At 39.6% G+C, this 21,834-nt stretch overlaps 1 protein-coding gene and 1 non-coding gene across 4 annotated transcripts in view; one reads left to right on the top strand and one right to left on the bottom strand.

The window, feature by feature from the left end:
* Positions 1-21,834, top strand: part of FARS2 (phenylalanyl-tRNA synthetase 2, mitochondrial) — a 590,825-nt gene that overhangs the window by 31,399 nt on the left and 537,592 nt on the right. The gene's annotated exons all lie outside the window — the stretch shown is intronic.
* On the bottom strand, positions 13,025-13,131 carry LOC118677798. The gene has a single exon (XR_004974524.1). It is a non-coding gene; the product is annotated as a U6 spliceosomal RNA (small nuclear RNA).

Genomic DNA, 21,834 nt, shown 5'->3' with positions numbered 1-21,834 from the left:
CCACCTTCCCTTCTCGTCTAGAGGAGAGACCAGGATTTGAGTTGTGTAAGTATGCTCAAAGATCATACCTGTCTTCGTCTGAACTTGTTGCGCTTTATTTGTTCTTGGTTCATATTAGCTCACTGGTTCTCTACTCTGGCCTTACAATTACACACCTGAGAACCATTTTCCTTACTTATATGTTTATTTTTAAATCCGGATAGGTTTTAATTCTTAATAACAAAATGCTTGTTTAATAAAGAAACCACATCGTTAACAGAAAAAAATTTAAAGCTATAAGTTAAAAGCACATTGAGGGACAGTCCTTTTCATAATGCAATTTAAAGGAATTCACTTTACATATCAATAAAATAAAATTCAAGAAAATTATTTTCAAGTTTTTTATTACAATTTCTGGAAAACATACAGTTGATTATATTTTTTCATAGAAAAGCAATGTTAAGATACGGGGTTATATTTCTGTACTAGAAGTCAGCAAATAAATCATCAGTCTAACCATCAAAATATGTCATTAAAGCAAAGCAAAACAAAACACCACACATAAAAAAACAACCTACTCTAAAAGCCTATACTAATTTAAGATACTAATCCCAGCTCTATTAAATAGGCATAAATATATGGCACATATTAATTACAAAAAGCTTTTTATGTACTATTCAGTGCACATGTAGTTCAAAAATATAATTGGGGCCCTAACCGGTTTGGCTCAGTGGATAGAGTGTCAGCCTGCGGACTCAGGGGTCCCAGGTTCAATTTCGGTCAAGGGCATGTACGTTGGTTGCGGGCACATCCCCAGTAGGGAATATGCAAGAGGCAGCTGATCGATGTTTCTCTCTCATCGATGTTTCTAACTCTCTATCCCTCTCCCTTCCTCTCTGTAAAAAATCAATAAAATATATTAAAAAATATATGTAATTGGGGACCTAAAACTAAAATACTATATTTATGTAATCTTGGCATCTTAGAATTTAGGACGTTGCTAAGGAATTAGATGGCACAAGACTCTTTAAAAAGCTGTCCAGATATTTAAAAACTTTCTTTTGATACATTTTTCTAAAACATGCAGAGGCATTTAGCCACCTCATTGATTCTAGTTATTACTTCATAGAAAACATTTTCAAAAGAGTTGACGTAGTATATGTCCCCTCTGTCTTCCCTTCTCAATTTACTGAAAGCTATAATTGTGAGGCCTACATCAGACATAAGGTCATTCTACCTAGCATTTATTGATCTTGCTGTTATTAGAGTACCTTCTCACTCATGAACAAACTATAGAAGAAGTTACCTGGCCACTGGCACAAACTTTCAAAAAAAAAAAAAAAGGCTGAAAAACAATTTGCCTTTGTGTTTGTTTTTTTTTAAAATATATTTTATTGATTTTTCACAGAGAGGAAGAGAGAGGGAGAGAGTTAGAAGCATCGATGAGAGAGAAACATCGATCAGCTGCCTCTTGCACACCTCCTACTGGGGATGTGCCCGCAACCAAGGTACATGCCCTTTACCGGAATCGAACCTGGGACTCTTCAGTCCGCAGGCTGACACTCTATCCACTGAGCCAAACAGTTCAGGGCACCTTTGTGTTTTGAATTGCCCAAAAGAAATGAGAATAAGCTGATACTGGTCATTTACAGACCAGAAAGCACTATATAAAGTCAATCTGAGATGCTATCCTTAAGGGTGCTTTTTCTATAAAGAAATCTGACTCAACTAGATGAAATAAATCACACAATTGTTTTCCTCTCACTTCCCCAAGGTGGTTTTCTCATATATGAGTGTTTTGCAAATGGTGTTAGGTTATCTGGAGGATGGAGGGAGACCTTGTTTACCAAAGAGCGAATTAAAAGAAACCTAATTAGGGGAAGCTAGTTACACAAATATTTTGTAGTTTGTCTGGAAAAAAAGTACCATATCCTTCATACTAACATGTTATGATGGATATTTTACAGTAGCAATGAGATCCCAAAGCCTTCTAAACCCAGTTTATGCAGCACCTAAGAATACCTGCTCCAGCTCTTATTGAATCAGTGATAGTTAGAAATTACTGTGGATTGATTCAGTTGCTAGGGAAGACCTGTTCTTTGAAGCACCCTGTTGAAGTCCTTGCCTCTCTGGGAATAAGCACTCCATAGACAACTGTTTGTGCTGCAGCTGCTGCTTCTGAATTTTTAACTAGCTTTGGGGCAGGGGTCTTTTCCTCTGGACACTGCTAAGATTGCTGCACTAACTCTTTATGTAACTCCTGGCTCTCTGGAGGTGGTGCAGCTCAGAAGCATGCCTCTCTACTGCCACCTACAAGGCCTGGGCCTTCTTTTTAACTTCCCTCTTTCCGGATATGCTCCTGGCTGGCTTATTCAGTTGCTTGTCCAGTAAAGCTCTTTTCTGTAGGTAACAAGCATGGGACTTTGCAGCTGTCTCAACTTGGGCTTTGTTTAGCATCATGTAAAGTCTGCAATTCTCTGTACTGTTTCTCCTTTACCAGTAAAATGTCCCCTCACTGCCTCCCAACTGCTGCTTCAAATCAGATTCTAGCTTTTCCTTTGCCAAGGGCTGTGTTGTTTTCAGCTCTGAAGTTTGTTTCACATATTGGGAGACTAATTCTTGTCTCGTTTATAGGATATCACTACTTTTTTGTACATAGTTCCACTGATTTTCAATTAACCTTCTATGCTTCTTAGTTTTGGTTGTCAGGTTTGCCAGCATAAAGTTAGTCTCAGCCTAGAGAGATAACTTGTTCACTAACAGCCCGGTTTCTACCACTTTTTACTGGATTTGAGTTTATTTGCTGGTTCAGCTTCATCATTTCCACTGTTGTTTCTATAAGCCCCATTGCTGCCTTTGTTGGCTTCTCTGGCTTCAAAAAATTACTTATAACATGAAAATACAATACAGGGGTGCCGGGAGCCAGTCCATCCTTGCTGTTTCAAAGGACCTGGCATATATGGCATACTGTTCTTAAAATGTTTGCTCACCTTCTTGGCACTATGTGTTTTAACCAAGGTCTCTGAGAAAGGTGTTTCCCCAGGTAGGGATTTTCCCCTGAAGTTAGGGAGGGAATAAAATCTCTTAACTAAGTGCCAGGTGGGTAATTAATCACTTTAACTACGAACAATCATGCTTAAGCTACATAATCTTTACTCCCTGAAATGGAGATAAGAAACGCCCTAACCTTTGAAATAGAGATTGATAGGATTGGAATCAACTGGTATAAATACAGATGTAAGAAGACAGAACCAAGAGAGACAGAACCTAGGCACAGAACCTACACAGAACGTTCTCTAGAGACAGAAGAACTTCGCTGGAGAGAACATGGCAAAAGATCCTGGACAGAAACTGGCCTCAGAACCTAGAGACAGAACCTAGCGAGAGAACATGGCAAAAGATCCTGGACTGAACCTGACTACAGAAATTGGCAAGAGAACCTGACTAGAACCTGGTGACTGAACCTGGCTGGAGAACCTAGCGAGGGAACATGGCTACAGAACCTGGCTGGAGAACCTGGAGAACCTAGCAAGAGAACATAGACACAGAACCTGGCTGGAGATCCGAACCAGAACTTCGCTGGAGATCCAGACCAGAACTTGGCTGGAGATCCTGGCTAGAGATCCTGGCTAGGCTGCTGATCAACTGAACGCTGTCTCCGTTGTCATTCCTTCTTCGCCGACTCTGTCCACACCTTTGGGGACCCCTGGACCTGCTGGGGTTGGACCCCAGCACAGGGGAAGTACTGGAGTCTTCCTTCGTGGCAAGCATTCCTGGTTCCTGGAGTCTGCGGTCAGCCCGAGTCTCCAACATCAGGACGCCTGTGAGTCCCATATCACCTATGTACTGTCCAGGTGGCCTTTACGTGTCATTTCAGTCCTGGATGGCGCTCTGGGCCTCAGCAGCATCCAGGGCCACTGCAGTCCTGGATGATACAGCACTGGTGGTCCTGGTGGCTTTGGTTTCCTCTTTGTGGTGCTGAAAGTGAACTGCATGGCCTTTTCCTGCTGCAGGAGCCTAGCTAAGCTACAGGGCTTCAGGTCACCAGGCTTCCCAGGTCCATTTCCATTACCCTAGGCCAGTGATGGTGAACCTATGACACGCGTGTCAGAGGTGACACGCGAACTCATTTTTTTGGTTGATTTTTCTTTGTTAAATGGCATTTAAATATATAAAATAAATATCAAAAATATAAGTCTTTGTTTTACTATGGTTGCAAATATCAGAAAATTTCTGTATGTGACATGGCACCAGAGTTAAGTTAGGGTTTTTCAAAATGCTGACACGCCAAGCTCAAAAGGTTTGCCATCACTGCCCTAAGCTCATCCTCTTGGCCACTGGCAGTCCTGCTCCTCACACTGCCAGATCCCCATCACCATCTTGGGTGGGCTTCCAGGTGGGCTCCTGAGCCAGGTCAGCACAGGGAGATGCTCCAGGATTCCTTCACTCTCCCTTCTCCACCAGGTTAGAACTGGTTGGAGCCTGTTCTACTCTCTTTCACAGCTTGCAATGTGGAACGTGGAATGTAGGCATCTCCCTAGTCAAGTGTCTATGGTGATTGGGTGGAAGGGGCAGAGCCATCTGAGGTCATAAATCGGACTTGGCTCCAGTGTGTCTGTTGGCTTTAGAAATATTTTTCTTGAAACAAAAATAATACTCTGAAGTCTCTATGGTGGGCTTGTTTTGTGTGCAGCCATCTCCAGTACTCTGTAGGCTCCTTCCTAACAGCATTAGCTTCATTTTATTCAGGAACAGATCCCTTCATCACAACTAAAAACCTTTATTTTATATATACATATACATATTTATATATTTTTTAATGATTTCAGAGAGGAAGGGAGAGGGAGAGAGAGATAGAAACATCAGTGATGAGAGAGAATCATTGATTGGCTGCCTCTGCATGCCTCACACTGGGAATCAAGCCTGCAACCCGGGCATATGCCCTGACTGGGAACTGAACCGTGACTTCCTGGTTTATAGGTCAACACTCAATAACTGAGCCATGCCAGCCAGGCTATACATATATTTTTTTAGAGAGAGAGAGAGAGAAACATTGATCAGCTGCCTCTCACATGCACCCTAACTGGGGATCAAACCTGCAACCTGGTTTTATGCCCTGACCAGGAATTGAACCCAAGACCCATTGGTGTACAGAATGATGCACCAATCAACTGAGCCACACTAGCTAGGACATACCTAAGAACCTTAAAAACACACACCAATATTCTAGTTTCACTCATATCAAGTCAATCATAAACTCTGGGCATGGGGTCCAGCAATAACATCGTTAAAAAGTCTCAGGGGTTTTGGTCGTGGTGGTGTTAGACTTCGATTCTTCAGTTCACCTAAAAAAGAATTCAGAGCCAAAGACCCTACTACAAGTTTATTTAGAAAGTCACAGAAGAAGTGAACCAGCTGGGCTGCGTGGACTCAGGAAACAAGTTACAGAAGCAAAAGAAGGACCCTTGGAGCTTAGGAGAAAGAAAGCAAAGGTATGTGCTTGAGAAGGGAGTTGTGGGTATGCTCTAGAGCAGTGGTCGGCAAACTTGCAGCTCGGCAAACCGCAGCTCGCGAGCCACATGCGGCTCTTTGGCCCCTTGAGTGTGGCGGTATTTTGTGGAAGACCCACACTCAAGGGGCCAAAGAGCCGCATGTGGCTCGTGAGCTGTGGTTTGCTGACCATGGCTCTAGAGAGAGAGAGAGAGAGAGCGAGAGAGCGCGAGCGAGCATGTGCACACTGGGTCCCTTGCCTCAGGGGAGGATCTGAATAGAACATTCATCAGCTTTCCAGGTGTGTCCTTTCAGGGTCATGTCTCTATTGTTTGGCATTGGGGTAGGGGGTCATTAGTCATTGCTTCTGGTTCTGATATCAATCTGCTATCATTTTGTCTGGTTTTCCTGCTTTTCTGGGCCTGAAACTGAAACACAAATGAGGCCTAGATGTTATCTTTGGTGTGACCAAAACTCTATTTCTGTGGTGAACAGACCCTAGGCTTTGTTCCTAAGATTATTTGATGGGGTCAGAACTTCATTATCCTGAGGGCTTAATGCTTATGGGAGGGTGTTCAGGGTTTGTATGGGAGTCATATGAGGCTATTCTCTGCCTCCCCCGCCCCACCCCCCCCTTGTTCCTCCTCTAAGGAGGTCTAAATTACTAGCTACATGCTAAGGGAGGGGACGTTACCCTAGGGATAAGGTCCTAGCCTATAATAGTTGCTTTCTCTAGTTTTAGCTATTGCTAGGCACCCAGGCCTTTCTGTCCTGGTGACATTTCATACTGGGCCTATCGTTCCTGCTCTGTTCATTGCCTAACTGCCAACTCTATCAGTTTCAAATGTGCCACCAGGATTGAGGACCATTGTCATCAGGCCCAAATCAGATAGCTGACTAAAATAGCAGAAGGTATCCATTCATGTTTTCTGAGCTTGTTCAGGTGTGTGCTATTTTTTTTTCTTCTTTTTTTTTTTTCAATGTTCTTTTTTTTTTTGATTTTTTTTTATTAAATCTTTATTGTTCAGATTATTACATTTGTTCCTCTTTTTCCCCCCCATAACTCCCCTCCTCCCAGTTCCCGCCCCACCCTCCGCCCTCACTCCCCACCCACTGTCCTCATCCATAGGTGCACGATTTTTGTCCAGTCTCTTCCCGCATCTCCCACACCCCTATCCCCCCCAAGACTAGTCAGTCCATTCCCTTTCTATGTCCCTGATTCTATTATGATCACCAGATTATTTGTTCACTTGATTCTTCTTCCTCTTCTTAAAGGATACCTTTCAGCATTTCATATAATACTGGTTTGGTGGTGATGAACTCCTTTAGCTTTTCCTTATCTGTGAAGCTCTTTATCTGACCTTCAATTCTGAATGATAGCTTTGCTGGATAAAGTAATCTTGGTTGTAGGTTCTTGGTATTCATCACTTTGAATATTTCTTGCCATTCCCTTCTGGCCTACAAAGTTTCTGTTGAGAAATCAGCTGACAGTCGTATGGGTACTCCCTTGTAGGTAACTGAGTTTCTTTCTCTTGCTGCTTTTAAGATTCTCTCTTTGTCTTTTGCTCTTGGCATTTTAATTATGATGTGTCTTGGTGTGGTCCTCTTTGGATTCCTTTTGTTTGGGGTTCTCCGAGCTTCTTGGACCTGTAAGTCCATTTCTTTCACCAGGTGGGGGAAGTTTTCTGTCATTATTTCTTCAAATAGGTTTTCAATATCTTGCTCTCTCTCATCTTCTGGCACCCCTATAATTCTGATGTTGGTACGCTTGAAGCTGTCCCAGAGGCTCCTTACACTATCCTTGCATTTTTGGATTCTTTTTTCATTCCGTCCCTCCGGTTGGGTGTTTTTTCCTTCCTCGCATTTCAAATCATTGACTTGATTCTTGCGCTCCTCTGGTCTGCTGTCGGGAGTCTGTATAATATTCGTTATTTCAGTCCGTGTATGCTTAATTTCTAGTTGGTTCCCCATCATCGAGGGTCTCATTAGTTTACTTGTAGATCTCATTAAGTTTATCGGCGGCTTCTAAACAGTTCTTGAGAGACCTTAAAAGTGTGGTTCTGAACTCTGTATCTTCCATTGACAATTTTGTCCTGTTTCTTTGTCTCCGCATTTTGTTATCAGGTGTGTGCTATTATCAGCATTGCTATGGGGAGGCCCTGACTTTAGTTTGATGATGTAAATACAATGAGGAAGAATAATTGTCACCTCACATCTGCATATCCAGATCCTTCAGGAACAACTCAGATGATTTTGTGCTAGATGTGTTCATACTTTCCCTTGGTAAGCCCCTTTTACAAGGGAGAACCTTCACTTAAGGGAAAATAAGTCCTGTCCTTGAACTTTTCCTCCCTTAAGCAGATTTTAGAATTGATCTTACCTATAATCGTGAAATATGTGACAGTTAATGTTACATCATGACTTCTTGCTATCCCACTTAACCAGTCTTTTGTGACATATGTGCCTTACTATTTCAAACCCTAACAGCAAATCTATAAAACAAAACCTAGTTTTGCATGTACACAGGCTTTCATTTATCTTATCAGAGCTTGTATTAGCAAAACTTTCATGAAAGATATGAGGATAATTTCAGGAGTCTTGAAAATGGTTAGTATTTCATTTTTCTATTTTTGCAAAATCATGTTTTTATTAAGTAACATTTTGAATAATTCAGTTATTAAGTACAAATGAGATTTTCATATGAAGAAGTATCTATACTTATAATAGGGTAAAATGCAAATTGGTCTGGGACGCCTTCACATAACAACCAAACTGCAGGAGGGTGGGGCAGCGAGCTAAGTGCTTCGGAGAGCTACAAGTGGTGGTGGACAGGGCAGTCAGCTGAGGCAAGTGGCAGAGAGCTACTCGCGCATGGATTCGTGCACAGGGCCACTAGTTTGTAATAAAAGTGATTTTATGGGACAGTCTAGGTAATTTATAAAATGGTTATCTAAAGGTTCTTATAGCCTCCTCAGGGTTACATGTTAGTTGAAGTCCAGATGATATAAATAATATTTTGGAACATAAAGAAAAAAATGTATGGGTAGAATGCCAGCTATTTTATGAAATCCAAGGCTGATTTGAACAGCCCTTGACAGTTTTAGAACCAGTTTGAGAACTCTTAGCCTTAGCAGTGGTATGAATTTCTGCACTGTCCAGAGCAGTAGGTTTTGATTATGGCTGCACGTTAGAATCACTGGGAGCTTATGCAACTACTAATGTCAGGGTTCTTTCTCAGCGATCAAATACAATTCTCTGATGGTGGTACCTTGACACAAATATTTTTAATAGTTTCTCAGGTAATTCTAGTGTTCATGGTGGAGAACCACTGGCACTATTGCTGCCTCCAAGATCTGTGACTGACTCGGTTTGATTACTGGTCAGGGCACATGCCTGAGTTGTGGGGCGTGCAGGAGGCAGACAATCAAGTGATTCTCCCTCATCATCGATGGTTATCTCTTCCTCTTCCTTCCTCTCTGAAATAAATAAAAATATATTTTAAAAAAAGATGTGTGACTGATAAATGCACAGTAATTGCCTTTAGGTAATTTTGGGATCTTGCAAGGCTGGCCTTCTGAAATCTTTTGAAGGCAAAGACTTTTCCTTACTCTTTTCTGTTCCCAGCACTCTTCTAAATGCACAAGAAATATTTTCAAATCAGTTTCATTTCTTTTAAAGTAGTATTCCAGAATTCAAGCTGCTCTCTAGATCAGAGTGACTTTATTCCCCCAAATAAGCACAGGCCCATGTGTACAAATTTTAAAACAAAGACTCACAAAAAACCTAACAGGCTGTTTTTAGGAGATTTGAAGTGGGGCACGCAGGTCAAATGTAATCGAGTGACTGGTTGGTGGAGCAGAAAAGACTTAAATTGGGAGCAGGAGGTGTTTGTTTGTCCAGGCACTCCCCATGGGATTGGGCCAACCTGGGAAGATCTCTGCCTATCTATTCTGTCTCTATAAATCAGACAGTATAGGAACAAATACATATTATTCTGATTCCTTCAAATAAAATGTGCCTGTGCTTCTCAAATGCAGGCTCAGTACACTCCTGAGTCAACCTCAATACGGTGTGATAAGGAGAAATTTAAGCCTAAATCATACAGAACCTACTCTGTAGTTAACTTTACTTTTCCATATTCATTGATGAAATGGTGATTGCAGATAAGGATAAATGCACAGGTACTGGGTTTAATTTAATGTTACTTAAAGCTTTTTGCATTTGTAGGCAGGGGCTGGTTCCCAATATCTTTGTCACATTAAATGGTACCTGTCACATGCAGGTATTTGACTCTTTGAAAGGCTTAAACTAAAACATTAAATAAAGTGGCAGCTTAGAATTGCGAAATAATTTGCTTTTAAGACTGAATTGACCCAGAGGTTTTAGAAGGACTGTACTTTTCAATTACTTTTTTGAGGAAAAGAAAATGGATACTGATTCCAAATTGTGCGTGTGTGTGTGTGTGTGTGTGTGTGTGTGTGTGTGTATGTATGTATGTTGTAAATACTATTTTTTTATTTGTAACAACGAAGGACTTCTGTTTTTATTGACTCTTTGTGTGTTGTAATTTATTCAAAATGTGGAAGCATATTGGTGTTTTTCCTTGCTCAGCTTTATTCAAATATTTTTTTCAATAAAATCCCAACATACATTGTCAATTTTCATTCTTGGACCTCTCATTTTAAGATATATTTATCTGCCTCGCTCATTGTGGATATCTCCACATAATAAATGAGGGAAATATTGAATAGAGTGGGTACTTGTGAGTTGGTATCTTATAACCTGCTCTATTTGGCTTAAAACCTTATTCTTTTAAAATATTTTCTTCTTAAAGTTATAATTTATCAATAATTAATCTAAATTATAACTTCAAATAAAGCCATTGATTGTTGATATTTTTCAACTCTTACAGTATGATCCTGAAACGAGTGAAGTACTGAACTCAGCACCAGAAGGTTAGAGTTCATCAGGGCTCCACCCCAGCCACTGTGATCTGTGATCAGATTACCTTTTCTACTTAACTCTCTTCAGCCAAAACAGAACCTAAATAATCTATGCTCCCATTACCCCTAGGGACAGTGTGAAGATTAAGAACATATTCTCATTACTCTGTGTCATAAATTGAATGTTTGTCTCCCCCAATCTCCCTCCCTGGGAAATTCACATGTTTAGATCCTAACCTCCAATGTGATAGTATGCCATGGTCGGCAAACTGCGGCTCGAGAGCCACATGCGGCTCCTTGGCCCCTTGAGTGTGGCTCTTCCTAAGCCTTAGGAGTACCCTAATTAAGTTAATAATAATGTACCTACCTATATAGTTTAAGTTTAAAAAATTTTGCTCTTAAAAGAAACTTCAATCATTGTACTGTTGATATTTGGCTCTGTTGACTAATGAGTTTGCTGACCACTGGATAGGGAAGTGATTAGGTTATGAGGATGGGGCCCTCATGAATAGGATTAGTGTACTCATAAAAGGGACACTGGGAGCTTTCTTCTCCCTTTCACCATGTCAGGACACAATTTGAAAACTGCAGTCTATGAACCAGGAGGCTTTCTCCTCTCTTTCACCATGTGAGGACACAGTGTAAAGACTGCTGTCTGTGAAGCAGGAAGTGGGTCCTCACCTGGCACCAAATCTGACAGCACTTTGATTTTGGACTTTCCAGCCTCCAGAATGTGGGCGGTAAATGTTTGTTATTTATAAGCCACCAACTCTATGGTATTTTTTTTATAGCTACTTGAGCTAAGATACTCTGCGTTCATTTTCTGAGAAAAAGAGGGTGTGCACAGAGGGCTTGGTATTATTGCCATCAATGAATGAGGTCTGAAGGAATATAGGCTTTAATTTTTTTTTCTTTTTTAATTTTTGTTTTGTTAAATTCACATGGTATTCTAATACCAGAGGCTTATGCTTTCTTCAAAATATAGTAAAATGAAGCATTTTTATAAGGTAACTTACTAAAAGTGATAGTATTAATGGCATACTTGATTTGAAAGAAGTTTAGTTTAATTAGTGAAATATGTTTGGGCAGAAATGTCTCTACCCAGTGGTTGTTATGATGTGTGGATTTAAAATACATTTCTTAACATTATCTTCCATAACTACTCAACCTCACTGGGCTTTTTTTTTTTTTTTTTTTTTTTTTTCTCATTAAGACTAAACAACCAAAGCCTGACGTGAGAAGCATAATTTTCACATTTGACTCTTAATTAACTTGGTATGGGAAGGCAGCCTTTTTTTTATTACCAAGCATTTCAGCTCTTTCCGGCAGCAGAGGTTCTATTTTTCTCTCTTTGAAATAGATGGAGCAGGATGGAAATTACATGGTTTGGCTCCCACTAAGGAGAGGAAGATAGATGATGTCTTCCAGCCACCCTTAGGAGGCTGTGTGTGCACCAGAGGACAAATGTCCTAACACTAGCTCACTGCCCTCCTTTCTCAGCTCTGTTCAGGGGTTTTGGGGTGTGTCCTTCAGTTGCTTTGTGTAGCTCCTAGAAAGGGAAACTGAGCTGTAATGAACACAACCAGAAACCTGCTATTAGAAAGCAGCTGGTGTGGAAAAGGCTATGTGAAGAAGATGAAAACCCAGTAGAATGCCAAGGTATATATAAATGGGACACATTGCTGGCAAAGGCGTTCAAGAGTTCCCGAGCTGCAGAGGCACTGAGGGAGTTCTGTGTTTGGAGTTTCCCCTCATCCTGTCTTTTGAAGGCTGGGATGTTTTCAGTCCCTCACCTGTAAACTGTCTGGGTCAGTAGCTGGGCCAGTGGTGCCCACTGCATGTTCTGGGAAAAGGATTATCTGCCCAGTTTGCTGCCAGCCCAGCCCCTGTATATTGCTGCTGGAAGTCTGTATGACTTGTTTTCTTGGGCAGGAATAATGACAACCTGCCTTCAAATGGAAACTGCTTGACTTGTGATGAAAATGTGTTCATTACCCATGTTAATAGTGGCATGGAAAAACACAGCTAGCTAAAATTTAGTAATTCAGAAACCTCATGTAAGTCCGTTTTCCTCTGCTAAGTAGTTACAAAATTAATTGTTCTTTCTATACCTGCCCACCCAGAAATTGGTGCTTCAAGAAATGAAGTGACCAAAAGGCAGGTAGCTCAGAGGGAGAAGAACTGCCTATAAAAATATATAGACTGTTGTCTAAATTCTTCATTGGAATAGATTTGTGTGTCAGTTAAATGCTTTGCTTGGTATTTCAGGCTTAATGAGACAGCTGCAAAATTCACTAAAATCCGTTTCTAGAACATTGTCTAGAAAATGTTTAAAAGTTATGTTTCATGATGGATTTTTAAAATTGTGGTAAAATATACTTATAAGATTTACCATTTTAACCATTTTTAAGTGTATAGTTTAGTGGTATTAGGACATTTACACTGTTGTACTACCATCTTTACTCTCCATTCTCAGAACTTTTTTCTTATCTCAAATTCAGTATCCATTGAGCAGTAACTCTTCATTCTTCACTCCCTCTGGCCATGGTAACCACTGTTCTCCTTTCTGTTTGTTTGTTTGTTTGTTTGTTTGTTTATTTATTTATTTATTTTTAAATATGGAACGCTTCACAAATTTGCGTGTCATCCTTGCGCAGGAGCTATGCTAATCTTCTCTGTATCGTTCCAATTTTAGTATATGTGCTGCCAAAGCGAGCACTCTCCTTTCTGTTTATATGAGTTTGATGATGAATGTTTTCATTCCATGAAATTCCATAGTCATTGTTCAAACCAATATATAATACCAATTTCTATGTGTCTACAGGGATCACCTCTTTTAGAAGGACCCCGATGTAACTAAATGCATAATTGCCTTATATTGGGAAGTGGTAGACACTTCTTGTTAAGGATTTGAAACCATCCAATTTAGTCACTGCTCCTAGCCATTACTAACCTTACATGCTCACCCTGAGAAAGATCATCTCTCTCATTTAGAAGAAACCAATAACTCTAGAAAATTACTTTTAAGTGACAGGAGATAAAATTGATTTCTTGAATATGTGTTGTCATGTGCTTGGTATTCCAAACTTCTTAGCACTCTCCACTGATAAAGGCAAAACTAATCAGGAACAGTTACTTAATATTTTTAATACCTAACTTATCAGTATAATATCATTGTTAACACTGGACAAACTGCAAAAATAAGCACATCTAAACTTAAGGATTCAAAATGGCTTTTTAGTCATTTAATGAGTTTTGGAAATTTTGGGAATTTGAAGGGAAGTGTTATCTTCACCAAATGACTTGCTGTTTGTTGCTGTGGGTGCATCACTGTATTCAGAAGACTAAGGAATGGAACAGGAGATGCAGCCCCATGAGAGACTTACATTGGCATAGATGCTTAGAAGGCAGCCACAGAATGGGCATATTAGGGCTTCCCTAAAAGGAACACATAATTTTGCAATCACATCCTCAATGGACATTAGGGAAAATTTCCTGAGATAAGTAAAATAGTGGGTGCTGAAGGCCTCAAACCACTTTAGCTGGCATATGTAGGGAAGGGAAACATAAACGAAATGGGATAAAACTGATGGAGGAGATCACCAGAGTTCAAGCTTATAGGTAGACCCCCCCCCCCCCAAAAAAAAAAAAAAAAAGCAAAAAACACACAGCTAAGTTCTAGTCCTTAGGAACATTTCTGTTCAGTAGATCCGTGGGATGTAGTCATGGGACTGTGGTAACTCATATATATATACCTATAATTCTTTGAGCTTCTTGTAGGGAGAGATCAGATGGATTCATGGACTGTTATTATAGACTTAAACCTCTAGTATGTTTGATCTCTTCCACAGAAACTAAACTAGTATTTTAAAGTTGTACACTTTAAAATTATCTATATGGGGTCCATATGTAATATTGCTTTTCCCTTACATTATAATAACTTTTACTAATAGATGTAGGTATTCTACTTACATTTAAATGTACAAGGACAGACCTGGCTGGGTGGCTCAATTGGTTGGAGCGTTGTCCTGTACACTATAAGGTTATGGATTTGATTCTGGTCAGGGCACATACCCAGCTTGTGGGTTCAATCCCTGGTTGGGGTGCGCATGAGAGGCAACCAATCAATGTTTCTCTCTCACACTGATACTTTTCTCTCTAAAATTAATAAACATATCCTTGGGTGTTGGTTCTGAGGCCTCTTGGGAGATACTCTGGCGTAGGCCAATGTCAGATGCTGCCTGTGACTGGCCCTGGGCAACCTGTTTAGAGCTACAAAGCGATCCACAGTTTGGGCTGCCTCTTCTGGGCCTGGGTATGCACAAGAAGGATCAGACTGTGTACCAAGGTTTGCTTTTACCAGCACTGGGTCTGGGGGCAGGTCAGCAAAAGTCCTAAGGAACACCGAAATCTACCTCCACTTGCCTTTGCCTGCTGGCTGTTAGGCCGTCATTGAAAGAGCCCCAGGCAATACTCCATTTGCAAGATGTAGGTTTTCAGTGAGTCACTAGGTAGGGGCGAGTGGTGTTCAGTAGATTAATACAGGTTCAAACTCAGTGCCAGTGCTGGGTCTGAGGCCATTCAGCAAATGTCCCAGGGTATACCAAATCAACTGCCTCCCACTGGGTGCTTGCACACCTTTGTGGTGGGACGGGGTCTCAGGGAGTCATCAGGGAAAGGCCAGTGGAGTTTATCAGGCCCAAACAGATCAAGATTTGGCTGTTTGAATGGAAGGCTCTGCACTGTCGACCTTTTGACTTTTATAATTTGTAAGAAAATAAAATCTGAGGTCTCCATTATGAAACATAACATTTCTTATCTCTGGTATTGATATTTAATGATTTGTTTATCATTTTTATTCTTAGAATTACATATTGAATATATTTTTTAACAAATAAGCCTTTCTTATGAATATAATTTGGCAATTTTGCAAATATGTGGTTATTGTACATGTAAAGCCTAATAAGATACATTTCTTTCTTCCAAATAGTGCATATTCTAGTGGGAGAGACCCATAAGTCAACAAATATAACAAAAAACAAACTTGGATGATCTGTGCTAGATAAGTAAACAGGTGCTGTGATGAGTGCTTTGATAAAACACAGTGCTGTGGGAACAGAACAGAGAGTTATTTAACATGGACAAGTTGAGCCAGAGGAGATTTTCTCAGGGGGATTGTCAGGATGATTAGGAATTAACCAAGCAAAGAGAATGAGAGCATTTTCTTGGACTGAGGGAGCTATGTTTGCATGGACATGTGCTTCTGCATGGCTGATGTTTTTAGGGAGGTGCTGATGGGGAATCATGAGGTAGGTTAGATATTCAGGAAATAAATTACAAAGATACAAGATTTTAGATGAGTTTTAAGCAGAAAATGACCTTATAAAACTTGAATTTTAGGTCATTTTGACTGTAGTCTGGAGAGCTAGTCAGAGCTAGATGTGTTCATTGGAGAAAGAGAACTGCATTTGTGTTCTATTTTGGAAATCTAGGTGAGAAACGATCAAGCCTGAAGTAGCAGCAGTGGAGGAGATGGAAAGGGAGGCACAAATCCTAGAGATTTGGGATTTAGACAATAGGGCCTGGAAACTGATTGAATTTGAAGAATAAAAGAGGGAGTGGGAAAGGATGCCTTCCAGTTTTCTGGATTGAGTAATTAGGTAGTGGTAGCATCCACCTGTGTAGTGAATGTGTGAGGTAGTATTAGATTTTAGATATGTTGAGTTTAATGTGCCCGAGGTTCACCCAAGCAGAGACAGTAATTGGAAATAATAGAGAAAGACCATGGCATATAATTGGTGATTGAAGTCAATTATATTCACAAGTAGAGGGGACCAAGCAAGGGTATATAGCAGTGGTTCTCAACTTTCCTAATGCCGTGACCCTTTAATACAGTTCCTCATGTTGTGGTGACCCCCAACCATAAAATTATTTTTGTTGCTACTTCATAAGTGTAATTTTGCTACTGTTATGAATCGTAATGTAAATATTTGATATGCAGGATGTATTTAGGCGACACCTGTGAAAGGGTCGCTCGACCCCCAAAGGGGTTGCGACCCACAGGTTGAGAACCACTGGTATATAGTAAAGGGAGAAGAGTACAGAGCCAAGGATGGAACTCTGTGGTCACTGACCCATCAGGGATGTTGGAGGATGTGGGTCTTGAAGGAGGCTAAGTAGGAATATTCAGAGAGGTGTGAGGAAGGCCAGAAGAGAGGACATAAAAACAGAGGGAAGACAGTTTTGAAGAGAATGTGATTAATAGTATCCAACACTACACAGAGTTTAAGTAAGGTAAGTGCTGAAAAGTGGCCAGTGGATTGAGTAAATGGGAGGCCTTCGGTAACACCATTGAAGATAGTTCCAGGGGAGTGGTATAGCAGAACCTAGAATTCATTGGTTAGAGTAGTGAAAGGATAAGAAAATGAAGACAAGAAGTGTTTGATGTTTAAGCCTCAGTGACTTCTTGAGAAATATAGAGATGAGGCAATACAGAGGGCACTGTGGCTGCACGGGGTCTTCAAGAGAGGGAGTGCTTTTTGTTTTAGTAGGATAAATTTGAGCAGTTTTGTATTCTGAAGTGAATGAGTCATAAATTGTTGGCTTAGGCAAGAAGACAACTCTCTGTTACATTGAAGTAGGATGCCAGTGCAGTTAAGATTAAGTGTGTGCTAGGAGGGGTTGAGGTATGAATTGGAAGGGTTATTATGTGGTCATTTTATATCATTGCATAAAGAATGCTAGGTTATTTAAAACCAAAGTGAACCATGCTATTTTGTGGCGAAGAGAAACTTTGATGATTAAAATTATAAACACACACACACACACACACACACACACACGTACACACAGTATTTGTATTGATTTTAAAGAAGGGAAAGGGAAAGAGAGACAGAAACATCAGTGATTAGAGAGACTCACCCATCCGCTGCCTCTTGCTCTTGCATGCCTCCTTCTGGGGATTAAGCCCGCAACCTGGGCATGTGCCCTGACCAGGAATTGAACCACGACCTCCTGATTCATAGGTCGATGCTCAGCCACTGATCCACACCAGCTGGACAAAACTTCGATGATTTTTAAATCTTTAAACCCTAGTGGAGGAGAATCTGTTACTTAATAGTATCATAGATATTCACTTTTATTTAAAGAACCTTGGTAGAAGATGAATTAGAAACTTACTGTGTTGTTTTTTCCTTCTACCAGAGGGTTTGCTCAAATTATATTCTTGTCATTGGCATTTTGGAGCTTGAGGACAACAGAACTATTGCAGCATGAATTTTTAGAACCAATTTTGACCACAGTGAAGTTACTGTGAAGGCTGAAGGTCAAGAGTATGATTGATTGGGTGATTAGAATTCCTTTTAAAACAAATTAGAGGTGTTAGGTTTGCCAGTGGCGAAAAGTATTACAAGGAAGTGAATCTCATCAGCATATAAAACTTCTCAGATCATCAAAAAGAGTTTCATATTTAACATATAAATGTGCACGTGCACACACAGGAATGACCTGCATAGGAATTTGTTTGTGACATTTTGCAATGTAGTATCTAGCCTGATTTTTCTGTTAAATAACATAATATACAGGCACTAGATTGAGTATATATTTGATTTTTAATATAGGGACTGGTACCTTAAGTATTGAAAACAGTTATCAATTCAGTTTATCTACTTTTTATATTTGTTCTTTTATGTGGGGTCTTCTAGGTGACTGGATTTATGATCAGGCATTTGTGTTTGGGATCCCCTATTAGGAGACAGAAGCGACAGGAAGTAAGTAAAGACCAGTGTTTAGGAAGGTAAGGGACAAAGAATGGAGAAGGTTATGTCGTTTGTGTATGTGTGTGGGCAGGGTGTCTGTTGTCTTGGAGAGTAAGGTGAGGTGGTAGTCTCTGGGGAATTAATATTTCTCAGGAACCTAATACATGTCAGACATGCACTTTCATGTACCAGTATATTATATCCTTACAATGATGTTGACATGGTAGATATAGAAATTATTTGTACTTTCAAAGGAAAAATTGAAAGGAAGTTAAGAAGATGTTAAAAAAGAATTTCTAAAAGTACAAGAAAAATAGTGATGATGATGATTGTTAGAGATGGACATTATTACTTTAGTGGTACCTCTTACGGTATTTTTATTCTAATTTTTTGGGGGGATGGAAGGTAGAGTATTAGATAGATTCAGAAAAGTTCAAGTTGGTTGTCAAGTTGGGTGCATCCAAGCTAGTTGAGCTCTGTACTTTTGGGTATGGTTGGAAATTTTTATAAAAGGTTTTCAAAAAATGATCAAAGAAGTAAAATAGTCTTAGTTGTGATAAAAAGTGAAAGAGTATTTATGAATGAGCAGGGGGACTTCCTTCAGACCTATATGATAGATTAGCCTGTGAACCCATTTTTGAGGCAAAATTATTAAGAAACCATTTAGCAAATAAAGGCAATAAAATCACTGTTTTAAAAAAATGTGGTAATTACAGCTCAATGTGCGAAGACTCTGCAAAAATTAGGTAGTTTCTTCATCTTTATGCAATTGCAGTGGAATTTCTGTCCCAATGAAGGAGCATTTATACTAGAAGGAAGCCAAGGACTAGAAGGAACTACAAAGGCAGGAAAATAAGATACTAGCTAATGTTTTGGGAAGGTTACTCTGTGCTGGGCACTCTCTAAATACATAAGAACTATTTAACCCTTACAACAACTCTACGAGGTAGGGACTATTATTATTTATTTTTATTTTGTAAAGTGTACAAGACATAAAAGTTACTTTCTTAAACATATTTATGTGTGTAATGCAGTGGCATTAACTGTATTTTGTTGTGTAAAGTATCACTACCATTCATTTAAAAACGTTTTAATTTCCCCCACTAAAACTTTGTGTTCATTAAACACTAACTCCCCATTCCTTCCTCCTCCAGCCCTTGGCAACCACCATTCTATTTTGTGTCTGTATGAATTTGACTACTTTAAGAACCTCATATGAGTGGAATCATACAGTGTTTGTCCTTCTGAGACTGGCTTATTTCACTGCAATAATGTCCTTAAGATTCATCCATGTTGTAGTACGTGTCAAAATTTCCGACCTTTTTAAGAATGAATAATATTCTATTGTATGCATATACCACAGTTTATTCATTTATATGTCAGTGGGCACTGGTTGTGTATCCCTTTTGGCAATTGGGAATACATATGTTGCTATGCACTTTCATGTATATTACATCCTTACAATATGCTATATAAATATGGTTGAGTTCCTGATTTCAATTCTTTTGGGTATATGTAGTATATGCTAATTCTATGTTTAATATTTTTAGGAACTGCCATACTGTTTTCTACAGTGGCTGCACCATTTTACATTTCCATCAGCAGTGCACCAGGATTCCAATTTCTCCAGGTAGAAGGTAGTTACTACTCTTATTTCAATGTTACAGAGAAGGAAAAGAGGTTCAGAGAAGTTAAATGAGCTCACATAACTACCATGTGCAGATATGAATTTGAACCCTACAGTCTGACTCTAGAACAGCCGTGGGCAAACTACGGCCCGCGGGCCGGATCCGGCCCGTTTGAAATGAATAAAACTAAAAAAAAAAAAGACCGTACCCTTTTATGTAATGATGTTTACTTTGAATTTATATTAGTTCACACAAACACTCCATCCATGCTTTTGTTCCGGCCCTCCGGTCCAGTTTAAGAACCCATTGTGGCCCTCGAGTCAAAAAGTTTGCCCACCCCTGCTCTAGAACCTTTGATATACAGGTGTTAAGATGAAGCATAGGGACACTATGCCTAATACAGTGTTGGAACTTGGATTCAAATCCAGGCAGCCTGCCTTCAGAGTTCATGTAGTCAAGCACTCTTAGATTTAATAATTGGTCTTCCTTTCTGTTTTTTTTTTTTGTTTTGTTTGTTTGTTTGTTGAAAGTGCTCTTGAAAAAAAAGCCATATTTTGTAGAAAAATATTAATTTTGGGTTTTTTTTGCTTTTCTAAATTTATGTTTTAAACTCTTCTGTTACTTAAAATGTATTTAAAATCCGTGCAATTTATTTGATTTTTTAAAAAATTTAAATTTCTTGGATAAATTTTGCTTTTAAATGTTTTGAATAAATCCAAATTGATTCTCGTGGAGTTTATAATACATTTGCTACCTACCCCTGCCAGAGTTTCAAATAAAAGCAAGCAAAACTATCTATAGCTGGATTTAAATTGAGGGTTTTCAATGGTAAACATTGAGGACTTTAAAAGAAAATTCAATAAAGTAAATTTACCAGCTTTATCAACAGAGGAGCAATAGCTAGGAAATGTACCTATTCCTTTAATCCCTGTGTGTATTTTGCTAAAATGGTATGTATTCTCTCTCAAAGACTGGGCATCAGGTGGCTTTGTGGCATTCTGAAAATAGTGCTATCTCTGGGCAATGCTGGTTCGACTGGGCCCATGTGTCAGTTCATGTTGCAGTTTGTCTCTAGCGCTTCTTACATTTTTCCAGGGAGGTGCCACTGAAAATACAGATTGAGGGGCCTCCTTGAGCCCGCTCATCTGAGCAGGCTATGTGGGTCAGTGACCTCTTCTAAGCTGCATTTTAAGAGGGGGTTCTGGGTGTTCATGCGCCCTAGCTCCTTTCCCAGTGTTGAGGAGAATAGCTCATATAGCACACTATCATAGCTGGATGTTAGTTATAGACAAAGACTCCTGATCCTAGCATATCAAGGGCCCACACTTATGCTAAGATGAACTCTGATCTGCAAAGTATCTTGAGAATAATCTCTAATTTAGTGGTTTCCAACCTTGGATGTACACTGAAATCTACCTGGGGAGCTTGAAAAAGGAATGGAACGGAGGCCCAATTCCAGAGATTCTGATGTAACTGATGGTGTGTGCCCTGGATATTGGGATTTTTTAAAAGCTTCACAGATAATTCTGATGTTCATGGTGTCAAGGTATAGGATCATTGCTCCAAATTCTCTTGAGTGCCTTGTTCTTTGGGCTTTTGAGATTTTTGCCACTACAAAGATACAGAAATGTCTGTTCTCAGCATGTCCTTATTAGTGGGATTGCTGGAATATATTCCTCAAATACCAAGGGAATTTCTCCTATTTTGTTTATTTGTGGTATAAAATTATTTTCCTATCCTTATGGAGTATGTCTAAATACTCATGTAATTTAGTGCTGGTTGCTGTAGAGCACAGAGCTCATTAACTTTGTAGAGCCTTGAATTTAGAGATAGAGGAAAGACAACTATTTGCTCCTAGGTGTCAATGAAAACTCCAGGTCACTCTCTGATTTCTAACGGTAATTTCATTTTATAGACTGGAGACTGATGATGTTTGAGCTGCAATTTCTGTAGTTCCTGAAGGCTTCTTGCTTATACCCTCACCACCTCTAGCACTTGCCCTCTTATGCATTTAAATACTTGGCCATATCATTGCTC

Source organism: Myotis myotis, unplaced genomic scaffold, assembly GCF_014108235.1.
Source record: "Myotis myotis isolate mMyoMyo1 unplaced genomic scaffold, mMyoMyo1.p scaffold_m19_p_2, whole genome shotgun sequence".
Classification (NCBI taxonomy): Eukaryota; Metazoa; Chordata; class Mammalia; order Chiroptera; family Vespertilionidae; genus Myotis; species Myotis myotis.
This window is presented reverse-complemented; position numbering and strand designations above follow the sequence as displayed.